Below are 20,514 nucleotides of genomic sequence, written 5' to 3'. Positions count from 1 at the left end.
TCAGTTATGGGAGGAATAATCAAATCATTTTGTGGTAGCATTCAAGCACTGTCAAAGAAGTTTAAGATGCACTTACTCATTCAAGGAGTCAAAGAACAGGAAGATCAGAGATGTTTGGAAATAACTAGTCAGGGTTTCTTGAGACGTTTAACAGGTGGAATAAAACTTGGAAGTACAGACAAGATGTTAACAGAGAAGAGGAGCCATTAACCCAGAAGGAATATTAGAAGGGAAAGCATAGTGCCAGTGGGTATTGGATGAGTCCAAGAATATATAGGAAATATCACATGACACTTGCACAATACAAATTTAAGACACTTGTTTTATGTCCTTGGAGATGAGTTTAAGTTTACTTGTGTATGCAAATAGGGAAGCTATGTACAAACACTACCTCAGGAAGATTATATTGGCATCTATGTCTAAGATGAATGAGCATAATGGGAATTACTTTTCGGCAGTTTTCAGTAAACTGGACATAATTAGGACCTGAGATGATTTGTTGGGAGTGGCCCTAGAAATAACAGAGCCAATGAGACTTAAAGGAGGCAAACTATACATAACTGGGCAATTAGTTGTAGAATGAGAGAAAAAAAGAATAAAACTGGTTAATCCCAGCACAAGTGACTCTAGGTTGTATTTTTATGATCACCAAACTTAATTTCCAATGACATTTACTCCCTCTGTGTTAGAGTTCTCTAGAAAAGAGAACCAATAATATATGTATGATAATAATATCTAATACATTAATATTAATAATATTGAATATATTACATAATAATTATATATAATAGTATAATGTATCTTTAGATTGTATATAAAATGCTATCTGCAGGCTGGAGACCCAGGAAAGTTGATGGTTTGGTTCTGAAAATCCCAGTGCTAATGGTGTAAGTCCCAGTCTCAAGGGCAGGAGAAGACTGATGGCTCAGCTCACGCAATCAGAGAGAGAGCAAATTCTCTCTCTCTCTTTCTGTAAATTTTATTTTATTATATTATGTTAATCACCATACATCACATCATTAGTTTTTGATGTAGTGTTCCATGATTCATTGTTTGTGTATAACACCCAGTGCTCCATGCAATACGTGCCCTCCTTAATACCCATCACCAGGCTAACCCATCCCCCCACCTCCACCCCGCTAAAACCCTCAGTTTGTTTCTCAGAGTCCATAGTCTCTCATGGTTTGTCTCCCCCTCCGATTTCCCCCCTTCATTTTTCCCTTCCTACTATCCTCTTCTTTTTTTTTTTTAACATATAATGTATTATTTGTTTAAGAGGTAGAGGTCTGTGATTCATCAGTCTTACACAATTCACAGTGCTCACCATAGCACATACCCTCCCCAATGTCTATCACCCAGCCACCCCATCCCTCCCACCCCCCCACCACTCCAGCAACCCTCAGTTTGTTTCCTGAGATTAAGAATTCCTCATATCAGTGAGATCATATTATACATGTCTTTCTCTGATTGACTTATTTTGCTTAGCATAATACCCTCTAGTTCCATCCACGTCATTGCAAATGGCAAGATTTCGTGTTTTTTTTTTTTGATGGCTGCATATTCCATTGTGTGTGTATATATATATATATACCACATCTCCTTTATCCATTCATCTGTCAATGGACATTTTGACTCTTTTCACAGTTTGCCTATTGTGGACATTGCTGGTATAAACATCGGGGTGCACAAACCCCTTCGGACCACTACATTTGTATCTTTGGGGTAAATACCCAGTAGTGCAATTGCTGGGTCATAGGGTAGCTCTATTTTCAACTTTTTGAGGAACCTCCATACTGTTTTCCAGAGTGGCTGCACCAGCTTGCATTCCCACCAACAGTGTAGGAGGGTTCCCCTTTCTCTGCATCCTCGCCAACATCTGTCGTTTCCTGACTTGTTAATTTTAACCATTCTGACTGGTGTGAGGTGGTATCTCATTGAGGTTTTGATTCAGATTTCCCTGATACCGAGTGATGTCGAGCACTTTTTCATGTGTCTGTTGGCCATTTGGATGTCTTCTTTGGAAAAATGTCTGCTCATATCTTCTGCCCATTTCTTGACTGGGTTATTTGTTCTTTATGTATTGAGTTTGATATTCAAGACCTCAACAGATTAACTGATGCCCACCCACATCGAGGAGAGCAGTCTGTTTTACTCAATATACCAATTCAAATGCTAATCTCACCCAGAAACACCCTCACAGATACACCCAGAAACAATGTTTAATCAAATATCTAGGCACCAGTCAGGTTGACACATAAAATCTGCCATCATAAAGTAGACTAGAAATATATTGCCTAATTTTTAAATATTTCTAGGTCTATTTTGAAATTGTTTTTTAGTTCCACTGTGATCAGGGATCTTACTCTATATAATTTAAGCCCCTTAGTAATTTGTTGAAATGTTAGTCTATGACTCAGTGTTCAATTTTGGTAACTTTTAGAGGTACTTGAAAATAATGTGTTCTTCAGTTGTTGGATGCGTTATTCTGTATGTGTAAATTAGGGTTAAGTTTTAGGCCACGTTGGTCAAATCTTCTGTAATAATTTTAGGTCTACTTATTCTATCAGATCCTCAGAGAATTACTGAAAAAAATCTCACAATGGTTGTGGAATTGTCACTTTTAGAAATGGCTATTTTTACCAGATATATTTTAAAAGTGTGAAATTAGCTGCATGTAAATTTAGATTTATTTATTTTCTTGCACATTCCTTTTGATCATTTTGAAGCATCCCCCTTTATCTCAAATAATGCTTCCTTAAAGTCTACCTTTACTATTATTAATATAGCTATTTTTTTTAGCTTTGTTGTTGTTTGCAGAGCATGTCTTTTTCCATCTTTTCAGTTTTGATATTTTTGGATAGTTACATTTAAGATATGTCTCTTATAAGCAAATTATTTAAAATTGACCCATCCCAACAGTCTTATTCTTGAAGCTTTATAAGACCAGAGGTATTATCTGTCTTCTTCATGACATACCGTATATATGCAACATACCTTGCATATAAGAAATTCTAATAAATGTAATTGAATTAATATCTAAATATAAGTCATGAACTCCCATTCCAGTTGTCTTAGCATCAATTATCACTTCATCAGTTTTTTTCTTTTCTTTCCCCCCTGGGTGGCAATCAGTTCTCCTTATCTGTCCCTATGCTGCTTAAAGGCAACTATTTTGTCAAATAATTCTTTTATCCCAGATAATATTGAGCTCATTATCTATCTATCCACTGATACATACACATGTATATATGTATATATACATATATTGGAATATGTACACATTTCCTTTCCTATTTTACATGCCTATCTAGTTCCAGAATTAATACCAGACTCGTGTAGAGGAGTTTAGGTTCAAATATTCATAAAATCTACTTACTAGTTGCACTACATAGTATGCTTTTATAATATACACTACTTATTAGTCTTATTAGTTACAGAATAAGTTAATGTGAAATTATATCCTCATGTATCACAAGCCAAGTACTGAATTTTTCTGTTAAATTTCCTAGATAAGTAAAATAGAGTAGTATATTCTTTCGGGTGATCTATTAATATAAAGTGCATTTCAAGAAACCTCATGAAAGCCTATCAAAAATGTACAAAAATAGTATATCAAAATTTTTCTGAAAGTTTGTAAAGTAGTTCATTATTCACTCAATAGTATACTTGAGTTTTTAAGAAGTAATTGCAATAGTTCATGTTTAAGACTATGATAGGTGAATTTAAATATAAAAATACTTTAATTGTTTAGATTTAACAAAACTATCTTAGATAGTTGAAAATTTACTTTCCTATTTAAAAAGATAGTGATTCTTGGGTGTAACTTAGAAATATCCAGTATGGAATTTGGATACAAATGCGGATACAACATGCACATGCATCATTTATATTTTGATTACATTCTAAGTGCTGACAAGGTGCTATGTTCATGAATAATTCAAACCATATAAAAGAATGGGCTTTTTACATTCCATTCCAGAGTTTTGTTTTTCAGACAGGATGTCTTAACAACGTAAAACATGTATCACTGATGGAATATGATTAGAAATACACTATGATCTGACAGTTAACAATTATTCCCTTATGTATGATTCTTACAGGCTATATAAATGATATAAAAATTTGTACAGTAGCTCAAAGTATAAGTCATGGACAGTTAGAAAAAAGGCAATATGTGTAATTTCTTTTGTATGTAAGATAGAAGAAAATTGAAGTATAGGAGCATAGCATTTTAGTAATTTTTTTGGCTTCAGTGAGCATTTGGGAGATTGGAAGAGAGAAAGACAGACAACTAATCAAAAAATACCTTATGGTTGACCACAGCTAAGGGTGACTAGGACATGGACTTCCTGAGATCTTTAAAATGCATTTTAGAATAATCCCACTTGGGGACACAGAGGAAATATTTACCTGTTGCTTTTATTCCCTTAGTGGTTAAGGACAGTCCTACACAGTGAAGCCCCTAATGTTTAAGATTAAGCATCTGTATTGGTGTTAAGTGGATTCCCACAGGCATTCCACATAGAAAGATAAAAGAAGTGAGAATTTCTGGAGCTGGAAGTAAGAGGCAATAAGAGGCTCAAGCTGAGACACTATGCATTTTATCTGCAAAGCTTCTCAAAAGGCTACTTCAAAATAGTTGCCTCAGCAGTGCTAGGAGCAAGTAAAAGCCCTAAGGGTTTACATTGTAACAAAAGGTGTCCAATACAGTTAATTGTTTGTACCAATCAACTATATTAGGGCCAATCAGCCACAGAGCCTCTTCAAGGTGGTAACCCAATCTCTTAAAGGAAATAATACAAGTCAATTAATAGAAAAAGAAATCAAATATTGTTCTCCAGCAATAGCAGATGTTTCCCAGGTAATGATTAATATTTGTCTTCTTTTTTCACCACCCATACGAAATTTCCCTCATTCTTGGACTTTGTTTTGGCTGGTTAAGATTGTTTACCAATGTGGGTAGACCCAGATCTTCTTTCCCAAAAGTTATGAGCCTATATTTGCCTTGCCATTATCTTTCTGTGATTACTTCAATTGTCCATTTGCAATTGCTACATGGTAGGAAAGAACCAAGAGAAATCCCAATAATTTCCCCAGTTTTCAAATGTATTCTTATCTTCCCCCACCATGTAGCTTATGGCTCCTTATGGTAACTGGCCATTATCCCCCTCAATATAATAACTGTTATTCTGTTTGTTTGTTTAATGATTGACTGGAGAAGGAGGAGTCTCAAGTGGTCAAGTAGTAGTCATAATTTCAGTTTCTGTGGTACCCTTACCATGTCCTCTGGAAGAAGTATTTTGCCAGTGGGAGCAAGGACCTCTAATCCAATGGAGTGTAAAGTAATGGGGAGGGGGCAGAAACAAATTTTCCAAGTTAATTTTTTAAAGTTATAGTAAGAGGAACCAATAATCCTTCTATATCCCAGTTCCCAGATTCTTGCATTCTAACTGTGAGAATGTTGTCACTATTTATCAGGAATCTATCAATCTATAGATTGATATTCCAAGCTAGTGCCTCAGCTGAACATTTAACAGGCTATTTGACTCTTCTATTAGGCCAGTTCCTTCAGATATGTGGGATCCATTGTAAGACCAGTGGAAACCATGATCATATACTCATAGTCACATCTTCCATGCTGTAAAATGAATCTCTTAATCTGAATCAATGTTAAATGAATGACCATCCCAATTGATTAGACATTTGTAAGTGTTTGGATGGGAGACACATCAAGGTCAGGAAAGGCAAACTTACAGCTAGGGATAAAACCAGTTCTATATTAAGGACAAATCACTGATTCATGAGGGTAAAAAATATTTCTCTAAGATAATCTACCACCAAGTGACTCACTTAACTCATCAAAGATAGTACATACTAAGTACATGGCATCAGTCTCAGTTATTGGCAATCTGCAATAAATTCTGTGGTATCAATATCTAAAACAACCTTGATAAAAGGGAACCCATGCTCTTGAGCCCATGTATGGCCATCACCACTGCCACCATGGCCAATCCATTTATATGCCTGTTGTGCCAGCATTGAGGTTGATGAAAGCAAACCTGCCTGACTTCTACAGAATGTGTAATCCTGGCCCCTTAGTTCAGAGTTCCTCTTCTAGAGGTCATTGACCTCTAGAGAAAAAGAGAAAAATTAAACCCACTTTGTCCTCACTCTCTTACCATCCACATGTCTTCTTCTCATTCCATTTTCTAATTTTGTTCCTTCTATGTCACTGACAATGAACAAAGCCAACTGTCATGACTTCTGGGTGGGGGGGGGGTATTGTCAGTGGAGTTGGCACTCTGTGATGCAGCTCCTTAAGGCAGTCTGGACATTCGCAGGGGCCGGGCTCTGCAGCTTCCTCCTCCTGGTGATTCCCTGAAGTTCCTGAGAGAGGAGAAGAGGAAGATGGCTGTGAAGTAGAAAGGCCCTAGGATTGTCTCATCCCATGAACCCAACTAGATAACTATCAAATCATCCTAATATACCAGAAATCAATCTAAAAACTGATAGAACCAACTCCACAACTAAAGAGAGGGAGGCCACATCGAAGAAGGTAGGAAGTGTGGAGACATGTGGAAGAGAGAGAGCTGTGGTTGTGAAGGATGAGAGAGAGAAGAGGACATAGGGGAACACTCAAGGAGGATGTTTCCCCAAAGCCACTGGCTTAGAAAGTGAGAGGGGCTGAATTTCATAAATTCTCACAACTGCAGGGCTTAAAGCCTGGAGTTTTAAGGTCAGCAAGCTTACCTGGGATAGATCCCAGAGGGCACTGTACTGCTCCTAGAGAGAAGACAAGCAAACAACCCAGGGGGCAGAAGGCATGGAAACAGTAATCTGAAAAATTCCTGGGGCACACAGTGGGGGAAGTTATTGCTCTTCTCAGAGTGTTTCCCTGAGAGGCATCTCAGTGAATCCTGCCTCTCAGGGAGCATTTGAGCTGGCCAGTGCCATTTCCCTCCACCACCCCTCAACATAAACATAGAACTACCTGTGGGAAGGAACACAGGGACACAATGGCTGCTTAACTTGCTTACACCAAGTCCCGACCCCTTGTGCTCTGGCAGGATTGCCCTCCTCAGTCAAGCTTACCTCAGTCCCAGCACAGAGGTCTCCTTCTCCAAAAGACCAGCACAAACCCCTAATCACACCACGTCTCCCAACCAGAGAGATCTGCAGGGCCTCAGTTCAGGTGGAAATGGTGTCCTTTCTCATTTCACAAGCAGACCAGAGGACACCTAGTTAAAACTCACCACATTCAAGCTAAGGACAAAACACTGCCCATAGCAGGCAAGGAGAGCCTCTGTAGATGACAGGCCTGACAGATAAAGTAGTGAAAACACAACAACAGAGTGTATACAGCACACAGTGGAGAAACTCCCTGAAGCACCAGGCCCTGGGCACTTACATAACCTCTTCTTTGTAAGGCCATTACTCTCAGCAGCAGGAGACATAACTGGATTTTCTAACACACAGGAAAAGGTGGAGACTTAGACAAAATGCCAAGATGGAGGAATTTATCCCATATGAAAAAACAAAATAAGGCCATGCCAGAGATCTAAGTGACAGAGCTGTAAGTAACATATCTGATGGATAATTTAAAGCAACAATCCTAAGGATACTTATGAAAAGAATAGAGGACATCAGTGAGACACCACAGAGATAAAAGTGTTAAAAAAAATCAATCAGAGATAAAGAATGCAATAAATGACACTGAAAACAGGCTTTATGCAATGAACAGCAGGCTGGGAAAAGCAGAGGAATAAACTAGTGACCTAGCAGACAAAACAATGGAAAATAATAAAGCTGGACAAAAGAGAGAAAGAAGAATTGTACAGCATGAGAATAGACTTAGGGAACTCAGTGACTCTATCAAGTGAAATAACATTCATATTATAGGAGTGCCAGAAGAAGCAAAGAGAGAAAAGAGGGTAGAAAATTTACTTCAAGAAATAATAGCTGAAAACTTCATTAATCTGGGGAAGGAAACAGACATCTAAACCCAGGAGGCAGAGAACTCTGATGAAATTCAACAAAAGCAAGCCAACACCAAGACATATTGTAATTAAATTTGCAAAATGTAGTGATAAAGTATCTTAAAAGCATCAAGACAAAAGAAGTCCATAACTTACAAAGGAAGACCATAGGTGGGCTAGAGATTTCTCAACAGAAATTTAGCAATTCAGAAGAGAGTGGCATGATATATTCAATGTGCTGAATGGGAAAAATATGCAGCCAAGAATACTTTATCCAGCAAGGCTATCATTCAGAATAGGAGAGATAAACAGTTTCCTAGACAAACAAAAACCAAAGGAATTCATGACCACTAAGCCAGCCCTGCAAGAAATATTAAAGGGGACTCTTTGAGTGCAAAAGAGAGACCAAAAATGACATAGACAAGAGAGGATCAGAAAAATCTCTAGAAACAATGACAAAACAAGTAATAAAATGGCACTCAATACATATCTATCAATAATTACTTTGAATGTAAATGGACTATATGCTCCAATCAACAGACATAGGATGTCAGAATGGATTAAAAAACAAGACCCATCTATATGCTACTTACAAGAGACTCATTTTAGACCTAAAGACAATTGCAGATTGAAAAGTGAGGGGATAAAGAAACATTTATCATACAAATGGATGTCAAAAGAAAACCAGAGTAGCAATACTTATATTGGACAAACTAGACTTTAAAACAAAAACTGTAACAAGAGACAAAGAAGAGCACTGTATCATAATAAAGGGGACAAAACAAGAAGAAGATAAAACAATTGTAAATATTTATGCACCAACATGGGAGCACCCTATTATATAAAACTATTAATAATAAACATAATGGAGGCACCTGGGTGGCTCAGTTAGTTATGTGTCCAAATCTTGATTTCAGCTCAGGTCATGATCTCAGGGTTGTGAGATTGATTCCTGTGTTGGGCCCCATGCTGGGCGTGGAGCCTGCTTAAGATTCTCTGTCTGCCCCTCTCCTCCTCCCCCTCTCTAAAAAAATTAAATAACAAACATAATGGAACTAATTGATAATAATACAATAATAGTTAGGTACTTTAACACCCCACTTACATCAATGGACAGATCATCTAAACAAAATCAACAAGGAAACAACAGCTTTGAATGGCATACTGGACCAGATGGACTTAACAGATATATTCAGAACATTCCATCCTAAACAGCAGAATACACATTCTTTTCAAGTGCATATGGGACATTCTCCATAATAGATCACATATTAGGTCACAAATCAAGCCTCAACAAATACAAAAAGACTGAATTCATACCATGCACCTTTTCTGACTACCACACTATGAAAATAGAAGTCAACAATAAGAAAAAATATGGAAAGACCACAAATACATGGAAATTAAACAATGTGCTACTAAACAATGAATGAGTCAACCAGGAAATCAAAGAAGAAATTTAAAAAAATACACGGGAACAAACTAAAATGAAAACATAATAGTCCAAAACCTTTAGGAATGCGCAAAAGTGGTCCTAAGAGGGAAGTATATAACAATATAGGCACCTACCTCAAGAAGCAAGAAAAGTCTCAAAGAAACAACCTATCCTTACACCTAATGGAGCTAGAAAAAGAACAACAAATGAAACCTAAAGCCAACAGAAGGAGGGAAATAATAAAGATTAGAGCAGAAATAAATGATATAAAACTAAAAAAAAAACAATAGAACAGATCAATGAAACCAGGAGCTGGTTCTTTGAAAAAAGTAATAAAATCAATAACCTCCAGCCAAACTTATCAAAAAGAAAAGGACCCAAATAAATAAAATCACAAATGAGAGAGGAGAAATAAAAACCACACCACAGAAATATAATTGTAAGAGAATATTATGAAATATAAGAAATATTATGAAAACCTATATGCCAGCAAACTGGACAACCTAAAAGAAATGTATAAATTCCTGGGGCGCCTGGGTGGCTCAGTCGTTAAGCGTCTGCCAGGCTCCTGGGATCGAGCCCTGCATCGGGCTCTCTGCTCCATGGGAAGCCTGCTTCTCCCTCTCCCACTCTCCCTGCTAGTGTTCCCTCTCTCACTGTGTCTCTCTCTGTCAAATAAATAAATAAAATCTTTAAAAAAAAGAAATGTATAAATTCCTAGAAACACATAAATTACCAAAACTGAAAGAGAAAGAAATAAAAAACTTGAACAGACTGATAACCAGCAAAGAAATTGAATCAGTATTTAAAAACTCCCCAAAACCCAAAGTCCAGAGGCAGATGTCTTCGTAGGCAAATTTTACCAAACATTTAAAATAGAGTTAATACCTATTCTTCTCAAACTATTCCAAAAAATAGAAAAGGAAGGAAAACTTCAAAATTCATTCTATAAGCCCAGCATTACCCTGATACCAAAACCCGATAAGCACTACACCACAAAAGAGCACTACAGGCCAATATTCCTGATGAAACTGGATACAAAAATTCTCAATATATACTAGCAAACTCAATAAAAAAATAATTTAAAAAATCATTCTCCACAATCAAGTGGGATTTATTCCTGGGCTACAACAGTGGTTCAATATTCACAAATTAATCAACAGGATACACCACATTAATAAAAGTAAGGATAAGAACCATGTGATCATTTCAATAGATGCAGAAAAAGCATTTGACAAAGTACAACATCCATTCATGATAGAAAACCTCAACAAACTAGGTTTAGAAGGAACATACTTCAACATAATAAAGGTTATATATGAAAAACCCACAACTAATATCATCCTCAATGGCGAAAAACTGAGAGCTTTTCCTCTACAGTCAGAAACAATACAGGGATGTCCACTCTCACCACTGTTATTTAACATAGTACTGGAAGTCCTGGCCACAGCAATCATACAACATGAAAAAATAAAGGGCATCCAAATCAGCAAGGAAAAGTCAAACTTTCATTTTCACAGACAGCATGATGCTCTATGTAGAAAACCTGAAAGACTCCACCCAAAAAACTGCTAGAACGGATAACACAAATTCAGTCAAGTCACAGGATACAGAATCAATGTACAAAATCCTGTTGCATTTCTATACACCAATAACGAAACAACAGAAAGAGAAACTAAGGAATTAATCCCATTTTGAATTGCACCAAAAAAGAATAAGATACCTAGGAATAACCTGACCAAAGAGGTGAAAGACCTACTCTGAAAACTATAAAACACTGTTGAAAGAAATTGAAGATGACACAAAGAAATGGAAGAACATTCCATGTTCATAGATTAGAAGAACAAATATCATGAAAATGTCTATACTACCCAAAGCAAATCTACATATTTAATGCAATCCCTATCAAAATACCAACAGCATTTTTCACAGAGGTAGAACAATCCTAAAATATATATGGAACCACAAAAGACCCCAAATAGCCAAAGCAATCCTGTAAAAGAAAAAGCTGGAGGCATCACAATTCTGGACTTCAAATTATATTACAAAATTATAGTGACAAAAACATATGGTACTGGCACAAAAACAGACACATAAATCAATAGAACAGAATAGAAAACCCAGAAATGAACTCACAACCATAAGGTCAATTAATCTTCAGCAAAGCAGGGAAGAATATCCAATGGGAAAAGACAGTCTCTTCCACAAATGGTGTTGGGAAACTTGACAGCAACATGGAAAAGAATGAAACCGAACCACTTTCTTACACCAAACACAAAAGTAAATCCAAAATGCATTAAAGACCTAAATGTGAGACCTGAAACCATAAAAATCCTAGAGAACACAGGCAGTAGCCTGTTTGACATTGACCATAGCAACTTCTTTCTAGATGTGTCTCCAGAGGTAAGAGAAACAAAAGAAAAAATAAACTATGGGGAGTTCATTGAGATAAAAAGCTTCTGCACAGGGAAAGAAACAGTCAACAAAACTAAAAAGCAACCTACAGAATGCGAGAAGATATTTGCAAATGACATATCTGATAAAGGGTTAGTATCCAAAAGATATAAAGAACTTACAAAACTCAACACCCCAAAACAAATACTCCAGTTAAAAAATGGGCAGAAGACATGAATAGACATTTTTCCAAAGAAAACATACAGATGGCCAACAGACACATGAAAAGATGCTCAACATTAGGGAAATACAAATCAAAACTACAATGAGATATCACCTCATACCTTTCTGAATGGAAAAAATCAAAACCCAAGAAACAACAGATGTTGGTTAGGATGTGGAGAAAGGGGAACCCTCTTGCACTGTTGGTGGGAATGCAAACTGGTGCAGCCACTCTGGAAAACAGTATGGAGGTTCCTCAAAAATTTAAAAACAGAACTAGCCTATGATCCAGCAATTGGCGATACTAGGTCCTTACCTAAAGGATACAAAAATACTAATTCAAAGAGATACATGCCCCCAAATGTTTATAGCAGCATTATCTACAATAGCTTAATTATGGAAATAGCCCAAGTGTCCAACTGATGAATGGATAGAGAAGATGTGGTGGTACACACACACACACACACACACACACACACACACACACACACACACACAGGAATATTACTCATCCATAATAATGAATGAAATCTTTTTATTTGCAACAATATGGATGGAGCTAGAGAGTATTATGCTAAGTGAAATAAGTCAGAGAAAGACAAATATCATATGATTTTACTCATGTGGAATTTAAGAGTCAAAACAAATGAGCAAAGGGATAAAAAAGGGAGAGAATGCAAACCAAGAAACAGACTCTTAACTGTAGAGAACAAACTGATGGTTACCAGAGGGGAGATGGGTAAGGAGGATGGGTTAAATAGGTGATGGGGGTTAAGGAGTGTAATTGTTGTGATGAGCACCAGCTGATGCATGGGAAGTGTTAAATCACTATATTATACAGCTGAAACTAAAATTATACTACATGTTACCTAACTAGATTTCAGGATAAACTTTAAAAAAATGAAATGGAGGGGTGCCTGAGTGGCTCAGTCGTTAAGCGTCTGCCTTCAACTCAGGTCATGATCCCAGGGTCCTGGAATCGAACCCCGCATCAGGCTCTCTGATCTACAGGAAGACTGCCTCTCCGTCTCCCACTCCCCTTGCTTGTGTTCCCTCTCTCACTGTGTCTCTCTCTGTCAAATAAATAAATAAAATCTTTAAAAAATGAAATAGGAATGTGATAGAGACATCACCTTTGCATATTTTCAGTCTTTGATTGAGACACTAACTTCTTTCAATACCTCCAAGATGGAATATTTCTTTAGATTGCTGTCTTGACCGAGACTGGGAAAGTGTCTGGCTTCCACTTTCCCTTTCTACTGCTACAATTCTTATTCCATAGGTCAGGTAACCAATGTGCTGGAATTATAAAATATGAGATGGTTACACTTGTCTGAAAATAAAGATCTAAGATAAAAAATAGAAGAGACAACATCATCTTTATAGAGTGTTGGATTTGCTATCAAATTAGATCCCTTCTGGTTGAGGTAAAATGCCTAGTAGGAAAGGATAACATAATCTCTGTGTCTCTATCAAAATTGAAACATGTCCTAAATCAATAAATTGACTCAATAATTTAAGGATGCAGAGGTCTTTTACATTAAATGTGACTATGACAAATAGAGCATTTATTGTAAATTGATAGAAAAACATTCATATTCAGGCATGGATTTAGATCATTTTGGAACATTATGGAAAATGCTGAAGGATTAAAAATGAGTTTAGGGATTGTAATGTAAATGATTCATTTACATGATACTCTGGAATCCTGGGGCCCGATTTGAAGAAAAGAAAAATGGTTGTGTCATTAAAAAAGATGCTAAAATACATGATTAAATATATCCTTAGTACTACCCCCAATAGTATATGGATAATAATCATATGAAAGTAATTTAGTAGCCTACTAATTGAGATTCAATTTTGTAACTGAAAACAAAAATGTAGTAAGAATGTAGCTAGCATTTGTTCATTATCACCATGAGAAGTCTAATTAAAATTCTCTTAATGATGTTTTAAAATTTTTATTCATACATACTAAGAGAAAATTGCCTAGAGTGTATAGTAAACTTTCAAAAATATCTTTAAATTGACCAAATACACAATGTAAAATGTTTTGTTTACTTACTATGTAAAGCACGAAGCATATAGTTTGCTAAATGTCCAAAATAAGAAAAAAAAGAAAAATTTAACTGCTGACTTTCCTAATTTTACTTAAATATAGAAATAGCTTTTTTTACATAAAACCATTTGATATGAGTCTGATGCTTTCATATCCAGGTAAAAACTACTTGTCAAGAAGTCAGACGCTATGGTTTTGGGATTTTCATGTGTTTTTAAAAAATAATTTGTAAATAAAGATATTAGCTGCTTTACTCTGTCCATTAAATACTAGAATATATGCTTAATATATAAATGCAGATCCCATTCATATCTATTGTTTCTATAAATTTTTTCAATAGAGCCTCAAAGCTGCTGAATACAGGTTTAATTTCAAATTTCATTTCTTTCTGAATTGCACCATCCTTAAACAATGCATCATCATCACAGGTCATTGCACTGATGAAATTAATCTGATAAAACACCTGCGTGACAGAGAAAATGATATATTAGTGTGATTCATCATTAATGAACATCATCAGCCCGTGATCTATTAGTGTATTGCTCAAAGGATTGTGTCATTAGGAAAGAGTGAGTTCCTAGTGTTAAATTATGGTGTTGAAGGTGGTAGTTAGAGCCTGGTATAATCCACAAGGCAGAAAGTAGATGTGCCAATACAAAATCAAGTTCCCTGAACTTTTTTTTTTTTTTTTGCTTAAAAGGGTCAAATATGCATTTTTGCTAATAAGGTTTACTTCCCTAAGGTCAAATTAAGTTTGCCCTTATTTACTCATTTAATATTAATTGCTTATCCATCCTCTATAAATAATAACATTAATGGGGCTGACTCATATCACTAGTGAGAAATGCAATTTTATTTGAAAATGAAACACAGAAGAATTTAGAATATCTAAAAAAAAATAATTCTGCAGGGCTATTTTTTCCCAAGAATTTATTTAGGCATAAATGTGGCATAAACTATACCTCAGTTGATTAGCTCATGATATTGAACTTAGAGATTAGAAATTGCCCTGAAATGCCTTTGTTAAAGTAATCCAACCACAAAATATAAGTTCATTCAAGATTAAAAATAAGAACAAAAATAAGATAAAAACAGAATTTTAAATTACAGATTGCTAAATAGGTAGTGAATCTTAAGAATTCTGAATCTGAATAGATTCTTTTTTAGCATAAACTTGATGAGTTCACTCTTCTAAATTAAAATAACCTTAAAATGTGACCAAAGGTATAATAATTGTATTATTTTTTAAAGATATTAAAAACCACTCATTTCTCAGGAATGTATGTTCAGTGAGGCAAAGGGTTTTACCATTTAATTCATTGTTTTATCCATTAGATATAGAACAAAGACCAGCAAATGTTAGGCACTCAAGTTGTCCTCTAGTTATTAATTAACTCAATTAACTTAGTAATATTATGAAACAGATTCAGACCCCTTAGATCATGTATGCATTTGAATAATTTCTGTATATATGTGGTTTGAACTATGATTTAAATAATTGTCTTTCAAATATTAAAAGTACCATGGTGATACTGTCATTAATTTTCATATCTAGATCCAACAATAAATTTGCTTATATTTTTTCATTGTAGTTTTATAGATTAAGAAACTACCACATAGTCCAGACATGCATAATGTGAGTAAAAAACTTTTTTTTGAGAGAGAGAAAAAGAACAGTGGGGCAGGGTGCTGAGGGAGAGAGAGAAAGAGAATCTTAAGCAGGCTGCATGCCCAGCATGGTGCCATCTCACAACCCTGAAATCATGACCTGAACCAAAATCAAGAGTCAGACACTTAACCAACTGAGCCACCCAGGCACCCATGAGTAAAATTTTTATTAAGATAACTCATAGTATAAGCTAGAACTATTAACTAAATTCATTGGGACTTTCAGTCCAGACAAGATGGCATAACCCCCTTTTCCCCTTTCCTCCCCATTAAGTTCAGTTATAAATCCTTGAAATAATGCCAGAAGCAAGCAAAGGAAGTATCTTAAAGAAGGAGACAAAGTAGTTTGGGATTCCAAGATTGGAAGAACACTGGCTGGGGGTATTATGACCCTCAACTACCAGCAGTAACCCTTGACCTAGCATTTCCCTCCTGCTCTCAACCTAGCAACAGAAGGATCCCAGGTAAATCCATTCCTCCACAGAGCAAATGATAGCCCTGCCAGAAACACCAGGTGACCCTATAAGATCATCAGGAGACCTTCTAACAGTAAGTGGCCAGGGGAGGCCACCTGTTTCCCCACAAAGACTGAAAATTCCCTCCTGGTGGGATAATACCAAGAGAGATAGCACTAGCAAGAGAGACAGCAAGCCCCCTGTTCTGGGAAGCCTCATTAACCTCTGAGACTCACTCCCCACCTCTCACTAGGAGACATGAGGGTAGGCAGGAGGAAGCCTGGGGTGGGGGGGGGGGGACAGGACAAATAGCTCAGCCTGGAAGTGTTCTCCATCCGTTATAAGCAGGAGGAATTCCATTATGAATACCTGGTCAAGGAAGTCCTCACCAGCCTGAAACTCCCAACCCTTAGGGGAGCACTAAGGTGAGTTAGCAGAAGGAAGTGGCAGGTCCAGGACTCCCCTTCTCTGTCCAGAGATACCAGGGTAGGGAAGAGGATCCTACTGCAACAATCCTCTGGCCAAGGAAGTCTTTTTATCTCCCTGGGCCTGGGGCTCTCTTCCCCCACTAAGAAGCACCTGGACATCTAGCCTGGATAAACCCCTTCACCTTCAGGCGTCAGATAGACCAAGTTGACCAATAGAAACTTAAACTTCCATTAGAACCGCAACACACAAAAGTAGGCTAGGATATGTATGCTAAGTCTATATGAAGTGACTGCTTTCTAAAATAAAAGATTTAAGTAGGACCTAGAGTCTCCTAACATAATAGACAAAATGTGCTGGATACAATTAAATCACCTGTTAAAACAAGAACCAAGAAAATTATACTTTGATGGAGAAAAGACAACTGACACAAATACTATGATAAATCAGATACTTGGAATTGTAAAATGCTTCAATAATCAATTGTAAACTTTCTTGAAACAATGAAAATATAGAAAATCTTAGCAAAGAAATATGTTATAAATAAGAGCCAACTGGAAATTATAGAACTGAATAATACAGTAACCAAATTTTTAAAAATGTGCCTGATGGATAGTAGAATGGAAGTGACAGAGAATAGAATTAATGAGCTTGATCAATAGAATTTATCCTAGCTGAACAACAGAGGGAAAATAGACTAAAATGAAAAAAAAGAAAAAAAAATGAACAAAACCTCAGAGATATGTGGGACAGCAGTAAAAGGTCCCACATTTTTATCATTAGCATCCAGAAAGGGACTAAAAAGCATACTGAGACTGAAAGAACACTGGAAGGAATAATGGCTTGATAACTTCCCATATTTAGTAAAACAAAACAAACAAACAAACAAAAAACCCAGAAAAACCCTTAGCTATAGATTCAAGAAACTGCATGAAACCCAACTCAAATGCAATAAACTCAAAGAAATCTTGACCAAGACAGCATAGTCAAACTTCTGAAAACGAAAGACAAAGTAAAAATCTTGAAAGCCAGTGAAAGACAACTTATATGGAAATACCAGTTTGAACATCAGCACACTTCTCATCTGAAAACATGGAATTCAGAGGAAGGTAGCGTAACCCCTTCCAAGTGCTGAAATAAAAGAACTGCCAACTACAAATTCAATATATGGAGAAACTAACCTTCAGGAATGAAGGGAAAGTGAAATTCTCATATGGAGGAAAATTAAAAGAATTTGTTGCTAACAGAGCTACTGTAAGGAATGGCTAAAGAAAGTTCTTTGAACAGAAAAAGAAATGATAAAAGAATTTTGTTGTATCAGGAAGAAGAGAGGAGTGATAGAAAGAGCATATATGTGGGTACATGTAACAGACTATGCTTTTCCTCGTGTCTTTTAAATAACCCCATCGCTATTCCATCCCTCCTACTATAATCACTATAATCTAGTGTAGTTAGACTCCTCTCAGTTCCTCAAATATATCACCCTCATTCTTTCCCTGGGTAGAACTTTTACACATGACATACTCACTCTCTGGGATTCTCTTCTCCTTTCTCCAAATCCCATCTCTTTACAAGGCTGGCGCTTTCAATCTAAGAATCAACTTTCAGCATCTCTCAAAGTTGTCTATGTAGACCCACTTGTTTGTTTTGTTTTTATGTTTGCTTTCTACCTCCTTATACTATTTGTTTCCTCAGTAACACTGTTCTCATTGCTAATTATGTACGTATTTCGTTATTTTCCTCTTTAACGTTAGTTTGCTAACTAGTGATAAGCTCTACTTGGGTAGAATTATTTCTGCTTTGTTCATTGTTGAGGCCCAAGGCCCACATGAAGGCCTGCCATGGAATGATTCTGTCTTTACATATGCCAATCTTTCTTCCCGTTCCTCCTCTAACATAAAGCTCTTCTTCCATCTGTGCTTCACTTCCTTCTCTTCCAAATCCTCTAGAACCAAATATAGCTTTTCTTTTAAAATCAACCTCTCCTACTTTTCCATTAACTTTTAAATCATGTCAGTTCTCCCTCAGTAAAACAAACCAAATCCAACAAAATCTAAACTCCAGACTCTTGACATTCTTCCAGCTATGAGAGTAACTTTATCCTTCCCTTTCATAGTCACATGTCCTTGAGTAGTTGCGCATGCTTTCTGAATATCACTCAGCCATCTCATCTACTTTCCAGCCCCCGAACAGCTACACAAACCATGTTGCTAAAAGTCAACATTACATCCAAGTCAGTAAATTAAAAAAAATTTGCTTAGGACTACTCTTGTAAGATGTCTCAGTAATGGTTCCATGTCTGATTTCTTCCAACTTTTGGAAACTCACTCTAGAACCATCTTACCTCTTTATTCCTTATTTCCATTCTTTACTGGCTCATCTTCTTCAACCTAAGCATTCAATGTTGGAGTTTCTAAAACTCCAGTGTTGTCTTAAAACCATTCCCAAATTCAACATGAAAATACTTGGATAAGTGTATCCTTACCTCCAGCTGACAACTATCAAGATGTAGATTCCTCACAAAGTTATATTGTTAATGTGTAATAAAATGTCTGACCTTTGTCCCTGGTTCCTGGGTGATAACATGTACATCCTTGGAATGTCTTTTTTGTTTTTTTTTTAAGAGAGGGGGAGGGTGAGGGGGAGAGAGAGAGAGAATCTTAAGTAGGCTCCACACCCAGTGTAAGCCTGACTTGGGGCTCCACCTCACAACCTTGAGATCTTGATCGGAGCCAAAATCAATCGTCAGACACTGAACCAACTGAGCCACCCAGGGGCTCCAATCCTTGGAATTTCTTGAGTGATAGAAGTGTCTTTGTTATTCATGGTGGCCCCTTTTACCACAACTAATGGTATATGCTAACAGGGTGACTTTGGGTGGACCCCTAGATAGTTTGCGCTAGTGACATGATTCAGGATGGGGCTGGCCATGCCAAAAAGACCAACCATGTGACTAAAGGGTTGGGATTTTGAGCCAAGTGATATCAGTCTGACCTCTGAGGAAGGGAGGAAGGCCAATTTTGAGTTTGAATCATGTGGCCAATGATCCGATCAATCATGCCTGCATAATGAAACATCAATAAAAACTCGATACAGGAGGTTAGGTAAACCCTGGGTGGCAGTACTCGGTGTACATCACCTAGTACATCAATGTACTTGGAGGTTAAAGTGTCCTGACTCCACAAGGAGAGGACAATAAAAGCTTCACGTTTGGAACCATTCCAGATCTTGTACTATACAACTCTCCCTTTGACTGGTTCTAACTTGAATCAATTAGTTATAATAAAACCATTGTTTTCTTGAGTTACATAAACTGTTTTAGGGAATTGTTGAATCTGAGGAGATAATGGGATCTCTCAAATTAGAGGTTAGCCGGTCAGAAGTAGGAGTGGTCTGGGGACCCCTGTTTTTGTAGTTGTTGTCTGAAGTGAGGGTAGTCTTGTGGAGGACTATATCCTTAACCTGTGAGGTGTGGCTTAAATCTGGGTAATTGGTGGGCACCTGGGTGGCTCAGATGGTTAAGCATCTGCCTCTGGCTCAGGTCATGATCCCAGCGTCCTGGGATCAAGTCCCGCGTCGGGCTCCCTGCTCCTTAGGAGCTTGCTTCTCCCTCTGCCTCTCTCTCTCTCTCTCTCTCTCTCTGTTTTTCATGAATAAATAAATAAAATCTTTTTTAAAAAAATCTCGGTAATTGGTGTCAGAAGTTGTTGCAGCTAGCCTGGTCTTTTTCTTCTATTTCAGATTATCATGTCCAACTCCCTACTAATATCTCCTTTTAAAAAGCTCAAAGCCACCAGTTGTTCAACCCATTCTAACTAAATTCATGATCTTTTCTTCCTGTATCCGCCCTTTTCCAGAGATGCCTGTATTATTGAATGA

This window comes from Eumetopias jubatus, unplaced genomic scaffold (genome assembly GCF_037043125.1).
Source record: "Eumetopias jubatus isolate StellerSeaLion01/CBP00866 unplaced genomic scaffold, mEumJub1_p1.0 scaffold_3, whole genome shotgun sequence".
Lineage (NCBI taxonomy): Eukaryota > Metazoa > Chordata > Mammalia > Carnivora > Otariidae > Eumetopias > Eumetopias jubatus.
This window is presented reverse-complemented; position numbering follows the sequence as displayed.